Here is a 12,602-nt window from a genome sequence, read left to right as displayed (position 1 = left end):
TTGACACTGGTGACAGGACCAAAGTGGCTGGCCGTTTACGTGGAAACCAACATTGTTATGAGTACAGTTTGTCCCCTGATGTCATCCTGCTGCTTCTCATGGCCTTCAGCCATACCGCCGGCCTGCTGGGTAAAAAAACACACTGTGACACATTAAAAGAGAAAAACACACTAGACAAGAAAAGGCACACACAGATGATCACGCACTAACATAATGCATAAAACTAACGCACATGCAAAGGTGTGAAAAAGCAATAAGAGCTCATGAATACAACACCCCAGTGTCACTCACAAGTTGGACCGTCGGCAGGAATCCACACAGCGATGATGATGATGGTGAAAGAAGAGGCCTAGTGTACGGAAAAGTAGTGAAGCTGCTGAAAAGTGCTGAGAACTTTCCCCCTTCTTCCAAACAGAGACTTTAGGCTCTGAGCAGAGGGTAAGTAAGCTAGCTGTCTAACACCAGGCTCGGCCCGTGCTGACTGATTCTATCTCCTCCTGGGTTTGGCGAGCGCTGACGGATCCTGTCACCATTGGAAAAGTACTTCTCGCTAGTCTCCACCCTGCTGCCTCCTAACGCAAACAGGAATCAGGACAGATCCACAGAACAGGCTAATTCAACAGATAATTTTCAAGTGTTATACAAACATATCAATATAACAATACCTTAGCCATCAAGGCATGAGTAAATAGTCACCAAAACTCACTCACTCACTCCATCCATGCTTATCTAGTTCAGGATCATGGAGGTCTGGAGTCTACCCAGCTGGGTCATTCTGTCTCTAATCAACCAAGTCTTCTGCTCAGCTTACTCCGATTCATATAAAAATTGAATATTGGAAAATTCAAACATTTATAATGATTGCTGTGAGATTTATATATCACATATAAATCTTTTAAGATATGTCTGTACAGGTTTGCTTTTATTTAGTTCTAGTTGCTCTATTTCTACTTATATCTATGCATTCTTCTCTCTATTTTATATTACACCTTTAGCTATCAGTCGGTCAAACATGCGTCTGAATTTGTACCAAGCTTTGTACATGCTCAGACTAATAAAGCTTAAATAATGACCGTGATCTACCATGACCATCACATTTCAAAGATAGAGTAGCTGATCTGTGAGCTACAGCCTGCTTAGCCTCCTTACTGCTAAGTTTTGTTTGTTAAATGAGACGCAAGTGTGGTTCCCACCAGTGGTTTACCACTAATAATAATGTAGCTTGCATCAGAGCAGTAACATAGCTGATAACTGCAGCAGGATTTCATAGACACAAAAAACTATATAGGTTTATATATGATTTAATATAAAATGTCTTGTATCAACATACAAGACAATAGCCAGCCTGTAGTGAAACAGTCTTAGGAAATGTAGAAAAGCTATTAGAATAAAAAATGTGATGCAAGATTATCAGCATAATGATTATCAGCATGATGATTATCAGTATGATGATTATCAGCATGATGATTATAAATATGATGTCTACTTTCGAGCAATTAAACGTGTCCAACAGGCTCATCTTCTAGAAAACACCAATAAATCAGAAAGGAAATCCCTTCTGCTTCTGAGCACCAGGCAGATTACAGAACTACTGAACTCTGCTGTAGGTGAGGCTAAACAAGACTCAGCCTGCTCCTGGCAAACATGACTAGATTTGCTCTTGTTTAATTAGACTGGTTGATCCACAAACAATCAGGGCAGGTTTACTTTGGCTAAATGTGACACCACTGGCTTCGAGTCATTCCCTGACAGATGAGGTAAGCAGGGCTCAAGCGATAATTATACGTATAGATTTAAAGTTTCCTTTGTTTTGTTAAGCGGTTTTAATATCGTCACACACATAACGAAGACGAGCCAGGACACAATTAAGTCTATTTTATATCAGACCGACTACAGAGATGTAGATCTGGACAAAGCAGTTCAGTAACTTCATTCTTATTTTGAGTAGTAGCCCGAGGGCAGCTGTAGAGTGGGGCTGTTCACATGCTCACTCCTGCTATGCTACATGAACAGTGAAAAACAGCTGCAATCTTTGGATTTAACCTTGCATCCAACAAATCTTTTTAGATTACAGCCATTATCTGTTTAAACCCCAGGTAGCTTGTATACCATTAATTAACAGGGCCTGATGGTGTCCTATGGGAAAGCCAGATAATATGACTCCTCTCATAAATTCTGAGCTGAAGTGAAATTTTTGTGGCCAGCAATCACTGACTGCTGCTCAAAGAGTCATTATTTTACTGAGTGCATGACCATGTCTTAGGGGGTAGACAGAAAGTAACTCATGCCTCTGGGACCAGGGCTATAAATCTGCATGTGTGTACGTCTGCATACCAGCTTTTGGCCTCGAGGTTCACTTGAGGCTGATGTGGAGCTTGCTCTTGCTTGCCCATCAATCAATTTGCACTTTATAACTGCAAAGACTTGCTGCAAAGAGAGAGAGATGAGGAGTCAAGTGTGTCATGTTTGACCTTAAAACATCAGTGATTGGTGGACTCTGAAATTAAAGATCTGAACTCTACTATGCCAAAGGCATTAGTAACAGGTGTCTGCCTTTCAAACAGAAACATGTCTGAATAGGTTGAGGAAGAAAACAAATGGGAAACTTCTCAATATTTAAGATGATTTTATGTGAAAATATACAATTTCATTTCATTTTCAAGGAATACAATTGCTCTACAGTGCGATCCTATGCTGATGCACTCATTTGACTGTAAATCTTTTTTTTAAAAATGGAAAAAGCAGGTGTCCTATTGTTCAGATAATATGCGGTAATATAATGTATTAAATATTATGTAACCTTAGTTGCAGGTGTGCAGGTGTGGCTGTTAGTGCTATTCTTCTCCATTCATGTGTAAAGGAATATAAGCCTGCATCCATATGGAAGATAAATCCACAGTTCTCAATGCCTTTTCACAACTAAAGCTTTTGAAGGCATTTTTTTTTATCTTTGTTTGTTGATGCATGGAGAATAAATGATATTAGCTCTCCTTTAGCAATGCATCGTCTTTAGCAGTGCAGCTCTATTAATCGTGCATATCTAAAGTTGTTTCTGTGTGCATGTATTTCGTACCCAGTTGCTAGCTTGATAGCTCTTGCAGCTTGCTCTGCCTTGTTCTACCGAGCAAGCAAACACACAAACAAGAAGGGTTTTAACGTGCAATTTGATACATTTAAGATCTTCACTTCCACAAGAGACAGATTTCAACAAAGCTTGAGCAATGCTGCACACCCTCACCTCTTTTATACAACAGCATGCAGCATGTGCATAACTGTCACATCATGTGAACTCATAACTGACTTTACTGGTTACCAACTGAAGTTCTGAGACATGAACAGGCCTGCGGTTGCCCAAATGAGGGTGACTCACTTACCCACAATAACACCCTCTGCTGCGATTTGCTTAAATCAATCAAACCTCAACAACAACAGTCAGTCGTCGTTGACCTTATAAAACAGAGATTTGAGGTGAACCGGGTCTTGTTTGTTGTATAACCTGTCTGCACGAACAGTGGAGGCTTTCATGTCAAATATACAGAGGCATGTTTATTTTCTTATGCTTATTTATCTTCTTCCTATTTAATGATGCGTGCTGCACTTTGTCCAAATCACAAGGGCAGATCACTTTTTCACTCTGGTTTTTGTTTTGTTTTGTTTTTTGAAACAGTGACTTAGTTTTATCAGAGAAGCACAATTTAGGTAACGCAATCATTTTTTATAATATACTGAAGTTTCGTTTAAATGCAATGACCAATAAAATGCAATCAAAATGCAAAAATAAAATGTAAATCAGAGCATATATTCAGAATTTAATGTCTTAAATTGAATTTGTTCAACATTATTAGTCTTTTTAGTACTTAAAAATACATAATATTGACCTAATTTAACAATAATCTGTAAGGAATTCATTCTAAACGTGGGTAAAACTCAGATATTGGCAAAATATGGGACTATCCATAGGACATGAGAATGCATAGTATAGTAAGCAAATAAAGTTGGCATTTAAAAATTTTTAAATTATATATATATTTATGTCTTGTGTTTTGCACATATTTCAAGTTAATAAAAATGTTAACTTATGTTCCAGTAGTTTAGTTATTAGCAAAGGACAACATTAGCTTTACTTGTTGGTTAATTGTTGACATTAAAGTCACTTTAAATAAGAAATGTTGAGGCTCTAATACCACACTCAAGACTTTAAAATGTATGCAGTGCGTTTATAACAAGGAGAGTAAGCAGTGATTTAAAGGACAGAAAGGTAAGTATTTAAAAGGAACTTTTTTCACTGTTAAGTAGTGACATATTTGAAATAAAAGAATCTTTTTTAGGCTTGTCCTGGGCAGAGATAGGTGGGATTAAGTAAGCGTGTGTCTTTTCTAGGAGAAAACAGGCCACGAGCTCCGAAACAAAACCTGTGCAAGAATGAGGGGCACATACAAACATTTGTTTAAACTTTTCAAAACATTTAATAAGAAAATAGGATTTAAAGTAACTTCACATAAAAATATGAGCTGGCATGTGCCTCTGTGGGGAAACTGTTGTCCAAAAAGGAACATATTACAGGATGGGTTGGGTTTTCTCCAAGAACGAAGTTAAACCCTAAACCTGGGTGGTCACTTCATTGGTTAACCATATTATATTGTTTGTTTATGGGTGTACAACAACAAACGTGATCCGAGGAAATGTCAGCTCAGTCTGTGGTCTTGTATTCCAGCCTCCTCTCTGCTTCTCATTGATACTATCACATCATTATTTCTCCAAATAGCATGAAGAGCCTAAATCATTGTGACGTAGGCAGAAAGCAAGGACATGAAATGAATGGCTCGGTGAAAGCCGGCGACAACAACAGCTCTCTGTGAATGTGAGATATTTGGGATCGAGGAAAAAGCATTGTGACCAACTCTGAGTTCTTATTGTTATTGTTACGATACAGCAAGACAAAAGTGAAACATTTTTCTCGTTGCAATGGAAAACCGCTCGGGTGAGTGTGCTCCAGCTGCTTCGGTTTCCTCCCTCACCCGTCTCACCCAGCAAGACGTCTTTCATGCCATTGTGGATGTGGCATGCTGGAAACACAATGAACCCGAGCTACACTTCCCCTGGCACCATTTCTGTATTGTGGGACCCGGTGGGAGGAGATGCTGGGTCAGAGCAAACTCAACTAAGGCCTAAGAGTTTATAGTTGAGAAAACCAAGACAAACGCCAGATATGTTAAAGTTCACAAGAAACTACAACTAGAAAAGTGCTAAACAAGTATGGCTTGTTTGAAAGAGCCACAAGGAGAAAGCCTCTCCTCTCTGAAAAAAATAACATGTTAATAACAGTTTATGTTAGCAAGGTTGCATCTGATCAAAAACGCAAGACTTCTGGAGTGATGTCCTCTGGACAGACGAGCTCAAAGTGGCCATAATGGAAAACACTAAATTTGGTAAAAACCAAGCATTTTTGCATATCAGCAAAAATGCTTCATATCATTAAGCACGGGGTGGAGAGGTGATGATTTGGGTTTGTTTTGTAGACGTGGGAGTCAGGAACCTTGCAATCATCGAGTCAACCACCAGCTACTCTATACACTAAAGTTTTTCAAGAGTCAAATTTGAGTCCATCTGCTGGGTCATGCACCAGGACAATGATCCCAATTACACTGAAAATTTACAACAGAATGAATGAAAAAGAAAATAATCAAAGTCCTGCATTGAACCATTAAAACTCTAGACCTCAACCTGGCTGACATGCTATGGCAGCACCTGCAAACCTCATTGAACTGAAGCAACGTTGCAAAAGCGTTGGCTCTCTTCCACAGCATGTCTTCTATCCTGTCTTCCTTCTCTCACCCCAACTGGTCGCAGCAGATGGCCCCGCCCCTCCCTGAGCCTGGTTCTGCTGGAGGTTTCTTCCTGTTAAAAGGGAGTTTTTCCTTCCCACTGTCACCAAAGTGCTCACTCATAGGAGGTCATATGACTGTTGGGTTGTTCTCTGTAAGTATTATTGTACTGTTATTGTAGGGTCTATAAAGCGCTTTGAGGCGACTGTTGTTGTGATTTGGCGCTGTATAAATAAAACTGAATTGGGCCAAAATTCCAAAAATACAGAAAACAAGCACTTCAAGTTATTGTTGCTACAAGTGCTTCTACAAGCTTCATGTAGAAGTCATTCTGTCTGTTGAAAGACGCGAATGCTACAGGTGAAAATATCACAATTTCTTCATCGTGGCACCTGTTAATGGGTAGGCTATATTAGGGAGCAAGTGAACATCTTCTCCTCAAAGTTGACGTTAGAAGCACGAAAAATGGGCAAGTATAAGGATTTAAGTGAATTTGAAAAGGCCAAACTGGGATGGCTAGATTACTGTGTCAGAGCATCTCCAAAAGTGGTTCAAGGAAGGAACAGTGTTGAACCAGCAACAGAGTCATGGTCAGCCAAGGCTCACTGATGCACATGGGGAGCAAAGGCTGGCCTGTGTAGTCTGATTCAACAGGCGAGTTAAAGTCAAGATGCCCATGTTGACTCCTGTCCACGGCCAAAAGCACCAACAATGGGCCGCGCTATGAATTCTGGGATAGGTTGGGTCACGAAGGATACACCCGACCCATCCTTCAAATCTGGGGGAAAGGAGGACCCATTTGTTGGCCGCATTTAGAGGAGTCTACGAATTAGAACAGCCTTCGCCACGTCTCTGTCATGTAATCGGCCTACAAATGTGGCCTCTGAAGGATGCGGTCCCTGAGTTTGGACACAGCTACAATACCGGACACAGCAACTTCTTCTTCTTTGGCGTTTAACAGCAGCTGGCAACCTTGTAGATGCAGTGCTGCCATCTTCTGTTTCAGTCCGTTATTACACTCTTAAATCCTGCTACTTATTCCTGCATCTTTTAGGATCATACGAAGCTTCAAACGGCGCGTCGACTATTAAATTAGTCATCGACAATTTTGATAGTCAACATAATCGTGACAAATCGACGCAGCCCTAGTGCCACCTTCAGGGGTCTAGTGGAGTTGATGCTTCGATGTGTCAGGGCTGTTTTGGCAGCAAACGGGGAGAAACACAACATTAGGCATGCGGTCATAATGTTATGCCTGATCAGTGCATTGCCTGGAATACATTTAAATCAAGTGATCACCCACATTTATACAAAGAAGGCAGATGTTTCTGACATTTCAAAGATTAGACTGATTTATCATGCAGGACTGAGTTGTCAAGAGGTTCAGTGGTCAGTGCTTTGGTTAAATTATAGAAACACCCCCAACCTAATCAGTAACACCCACTCAGAGCACACATCATGAGTGTACCCCACAGGGCTCACTAGGTAGCAATTACAGGCACTCCCACTTAAACCACCAACATGTCCCTAAACCTTTTTCCTGAGCATGGCCTCACTATCTACCTGCTATAACTCTTCAGCCTCCTCCCTCTCTCTTTGAGCTCTCTCAGATCAGATTACAGAGCCATCTGATAATGGTAAACACTGTGGCTGAATGCTCTACCTGTGATTTTGTGTGTATTGGTTGGCACGAAGGTAAGAGTGGTCAGTCCAAAACAAGACTCCCTCCATTCACACAGTTTGCTTGACAAGCTATGACAGACAATCATAATCCTAAAGTGGATTATAGGCTGGTTTTGTTTTCTTCTTCTCCTAAATTTAATTTCCAACCATGTGCATGTGTTTAATTCCATCAACCGTTAGGTCATGGTCTGCTCAGCCATGCACATCCAGTCTGTTCTGCCACCGCAATCATGCTGGACAATTACAGTAATCCTATTGATCCAAAACACACCTAACCTCACCATTATTTTATATTCAAGATTGACCTCAAACACCAAGGCAGTCTTGGTGAATTGTCTCTTCAAGCAGGGCTTGAAAATTATGAAAGACAACATCTCCACAGCCACCCCCCCTGGATACTTCCTCTCCTCTGAGTTCTGTTTGAACACATTGCACTGGATATGTACACATATCTAGTTCAACAAAAGGCTGGAAAAGTAAGTTGTACTAAAAAGGAACATTATAATTGGCAACAGGTCAGTAACTTGATTGGCTATATAAAGAGCACTTTAAAAAGAGTTTCTCAAAAGTAAAGCTGGGCAGATGTTCAACAATCTGCAAAAAATGTCTGTCTCCAAGTTGTGGAACAATTTCAGAATGATATTCCTCAATAGTAGTTGTGATTTTGGGGCAATCAGAAGGCTCTGCATTTAAAAACAGGCATGATTCATTCAGAAAATGCATGGCCTCAAGAATGGCAAAGACAATCCAGGACTTTTGATCAACTCGGAACTTATGTCAGACCAGACCAGGACATTTAAACCTCTTCCAACTTTTTTGAGACATGTTTCTGCCATCAAATAATAATGGCTTTTGCAATTTCTCACTTTAAACATTTAATGTGTTTTCTATGTTCTACTTTAAAGAGGTACCTATTTTTCACCCTTTTTGAAATGAAGCTAATGAGTAAGTTCAGTAAGGAAGCTCTATAGTAACACATCTTTCCGCTTCCCAGGTGCTGGCGGCTAATCTGAGCTTTAATCTAAGTTCTACTCTCCCATGCTGTCAAGTTTATTGTGACATCACTCCAATCATTTTTCTGCTGGCCTTCTTCAGGCCAATCGGCTTTCACTCTGCGTACTTTAAATCTCAATGCCCATCTGCTATTCTCCCTTGCAGATGCCTCCATACAACCCACCTCCTCGCCATCACCACCTCTCCCTCGTCACTCAGGCTCAGTTCAAGCTTCAACCTTCATCTCCACCACCAGCATCTAGACTCCGGAAGGTCTTGCTCTGATTCCTATTACCAACCTGTTCTGCTGTGATGGGCCATCCAAATCTTAAACTGTACTTCAATAAATCACGTTCAATTCCTTCTAATGTTCTCTCCTTATTGAGATGTCATTAAAGGTTACACACATGTAATTAATAACATTAACTCTGGCCCTGTTCCATTTAGCTGGGAAGAGGCCATGGGATTATAGCTCTTCATGTGAACTGCTATGGCACTAAGTAAATCTGAACTATAATTAATTTCATTCATCACAGTCACCTATTGGATATCATAGCCTAAAAAAAAGTTTAAAGATGACATTCATGCGAAACAGGCCTTCATAAGCTTCTTGAAAGGTTTATGGTGCCAGTATAGAAATGAACCCGGGACTACAGTAATACTGTTGATGTATTCTTGCATGTTCTGCGCACTCTGCTCTATTCATCTTTGCCTCTGCTCCCTTAGTTTTATCCTCTATCTTAGTCCTGCAAGTTGAAACAGTCAGTAATACAAAAAATATAATCAGAAATGAACTTTCACTTGCAGCATTCACGCCCCTGTGAAAGTAGTGAGGATTAAAGTAACAGCAATAAAAACAAGACAGTTCATTGTCACAGCAGACTGTTTTGTTAGTCTGACAAGTAGGAATAAACTTTGACAGCTCTTTAAACTCTTGTGAACTTAGATATTCACGCATTCAAACCTCTGTTAACAAAGTCCAATTTATTATACTTTAATATTGAACTTAATTAGCACACCTTGCCATGAGCCACTACATCAAAACATTCGTTTAATTCTAGCACGTTAAAGCATTTTAATCATTTTCCACGATGCATCCTGGGTGTGCAACAGGAAAGGACTAAACGTGAGACAGTGAATATTGTGTGCATTTTTCAGTTTCCAGCTTGTTAAGCTAAAATTTATAATTGTTCTATAAACACTGACAGCAGTAGGAAATATTTAATACACTAACAGGCCTCTTTAGCAACTTCTTGTGAAGTTTGTGAATTATTTTTGGAAATTAAATGGTTCCAAAACACCTACACAACCACCTCATAATGCTACAATGTGCTGCTAGTGACTGGAAAAGCAAGGCTTTACTCAGCCAAGCTAGTCAGTAGCTTCTCGTGGCTGAGTAGCTCTGACTCAGACTGCCAGAGCTACTCAGCCCAAGTAAATAAGAGGTGCGCAGTCAGCAGTCTCCTCTTTTAGCTGCTGCTTGCAAAGTTTAGCTTAAGCAAATGAAAGTTAGCTTAGTTCTTCATTTAAGAAGAATCAGCAACCATGCTAGCTAGTTTGTTGTGGCTATGCTTGGACATTCAGGAGCTACATTAGCAATCATGTTCACCAAGTTAGCAAACCAGCATGACTGCTAACATGCTTGCCAGGAGGACATCACTCTCTGACCGCTGGTGTTTCACCTAAGAAGTTGCTAATATAATGTGTTCTAAACACCCAGTGCAGCTAACTCTTGTGGAAATGCTGTTACCTTTGAGGGTTTCTTGTCACTAAAGAAAGTACTAGAACAGTTAACAGTGACAACAGTTAATGGCACCAAATAAAAATATGTAGTATTCCCAAAGTTTTTAAGATTCTGCAGGGAGTCATTTTATAACAATTTAGGAAACATCACACCTACTGAAAATTTGGTTACCACCTTTTCCAGAGTGATCTGTGTGTGAGGAGTCAACTTTTATCGACATTTGTAAGCTTTTAATACAGAGAGGATCTTTTTTTCTACCTTACAAGTTAAGTTATATTTCAATTCACAAATAATTTTTCTTATTTGTAAAGTTGTTAGATAAAAGCAGATACGTGAAGTTACATTAAAAGCAGGGACCTGTGGTCTTGCTGTTATGCTAAACGTTGACAGACAGGCCACATACCAGTGTGACAGACTGCTTTCCATAAAACAGTTAAAGGAGTCCTGTGATCACCTGTGGCAGACGGGTGGAACTCTCATCTGTTGTTACATGAGCGCTGAGAGATGAACAGATTGGAAGATGAGGAGCTGGATTCCTCAAACACAATCACACACCTGAGATCAGATCATAACCTGGAGAGATGCTCTCACACACACACACAGATATGAAACACACACACACACCCTGCAGAGGCAGACTCCACATGTACAAACCACTGAAACGAGTATAAACCACAGGGATTATACTGAGTATGCTGCACATAAAACCAGACTGGAACTGATTGAAAAGCATTGTTGGGATTTGTTTCATTTCAGTGGCCGTGTCAGGTACATGGGGACATCACACAGAAGACTATTCTAACTATTCTGGGAGCATCTAAGCTTTCCTGGTAGTCACTCCAGAGCAAATGAACTTTGAAAAGAGAGCTTTATTTTGGATGTTGCAATTCAGCCCCCTCTGCATTAGCTGCTTCAGGCTAATGTGGAAACAAACACACAAAAAGAAGTACATAAATTGCTTTTAAAGGCTCTAAATCACACACACACACAGAGAGTCAGGATGCAGGCATTTCTGTGGGCAGCTGTGGCTCTTAAGTGGTCAAGGCAGACGCAAACACAGTCAGAATGAGTGCGGCATGGCAATCTAAAGTCCTCATTAGCCCAGATGATTCAGCCCCTTTTCACAAGGCAATGCTGTGGAAGTGCACTGGGTGTGTGTGTGTGTGTGTGTGTGTGTGTGTGTGTGTGTGTGTGTGTGTGTTTAAGTGGGAGTGAGAGCACCGTCCAGCACAATGGAAGGTTGTTACCCACATATGTTCATAGAGTGAATTTGTTCCATCAGTTCCATAGTAGGAGACAGGAAATGATTATTGCACTCCTGCTACGACGGCCATGTTTTCCTCAGCTGTTCCATTCTCGTGTAATCGCTTCAACATAAACACATCTTTGAATGCAGGTTTACATGCAGCTACTGAATCGCCAGAGGTCAGAGGTCAGCAAAGGAGGTTGCAGGTGACCACAGGTGAGTGCGTGTAATCTCAGAGGTGTGTTTTACAGGAAGAAGCAGGTCAGAGGTCAAATCCAATAATGAACTGGAGACAATCACTGACTAAACGTTGTTGCGTGGAATAAAAAAGAGGAAATGACTTGCTGTCATCATGACAAGCAATTTAGTTCACTGTAAAATAGGATTGATTCCAGTGGATTATGTTTTATTGGAGTTTGAACAGACAGGAAGATGTTAATGCTTTAAAGTTGCAATCTTGAAAACATAAGAAACAGTTAAGTGCACAAAGTAAAGGCCCATTAAATTACAGATATGTTAACGTAAGGCTCAAATAAGAGTAACTCTTTTATCAACGTTTTAAAGCAACGAAAGGAAGGTTAAGATCCTGTTATAGTTCTACTTAGTATCATGACCAAAATGTTTAAAATGATTTGGTTTTGACCTTTTGAGAATCTCCTCAGGAAAGTAATTGAATAAGTTATTATAAGTCTGTAAATAAGGACTATTATGCATCACTTTATTTAGTTATGGGCCTTACAGATTAAGGTGGTGCACTTTAAAAGTTCAGCTCAATTTTTATTTACCGTATATAGCGCCGAATCACAGCAACAGTCGTCTCAGAGTGTTTTGTACTCTAAGCCCTACAATAATACAAAGTAAATCCCAACGATGAAAACAACCCCCTGTGAGCAAACACTTGGCGATCGTGGGAAGGAAAAACTCCCTTTTAACAGGAGGAAACCTCAAGCCAAAGCAGAGTGAGGGAGGGGCAGCCATCTGCCACAACTGCTTGGGGGTGACGGAAAACAAGCGTGTGCTGTATAAAAATATCTCCAGCAATAAAACTATATTAGCAATCATTTGAAGGCCTGTTTCTAAGCACTTGATGAGTGTAAGTCACTTTTAGCAT

General features: G+C 40.2%; 1 long non-coding RNA gene across 1 annotated transcript; it reads left to right on the top strand.

Annotated features, from left to right (window-relative positions):
• Positions 1-1,588: 1,588 nt before the first annotated feature.
• On the top strand, positions 1,589-8,869 carry LOC145419719 (uncharacterized). The gene is made up of 2 exons (XR_013901048.1): positions 1,589-1,757; positions 8,667-8,869. It is a non-coding gene; the product is annotated as an uncharacterized LOC145419719 (long non-coding RNA).
• Positions 8,870-12,602: the final 3,733 nt, after the last annotated feature.

The sequence above is a fragment of the Astatotilapia calliptera genome, chromosome 13 (assembly GCF_964374335.1).
Source record: "Astatotilapia calliptera chromosome 13, fAstCal68.1, whole genome shotgun sequence".
In the NCBI taxonomy this organism is placed as follows: Eukaryota; Metazoa; Chordata; class Actinopteri; order Cichliformes; family Cichlidae; genus Astatotilapia; species Astatotilapia calliptera.
Note: the sequence above shows the minus strand (reverse complement) of the source record. Positions and strands in the feature narration are given on the sequence as shown.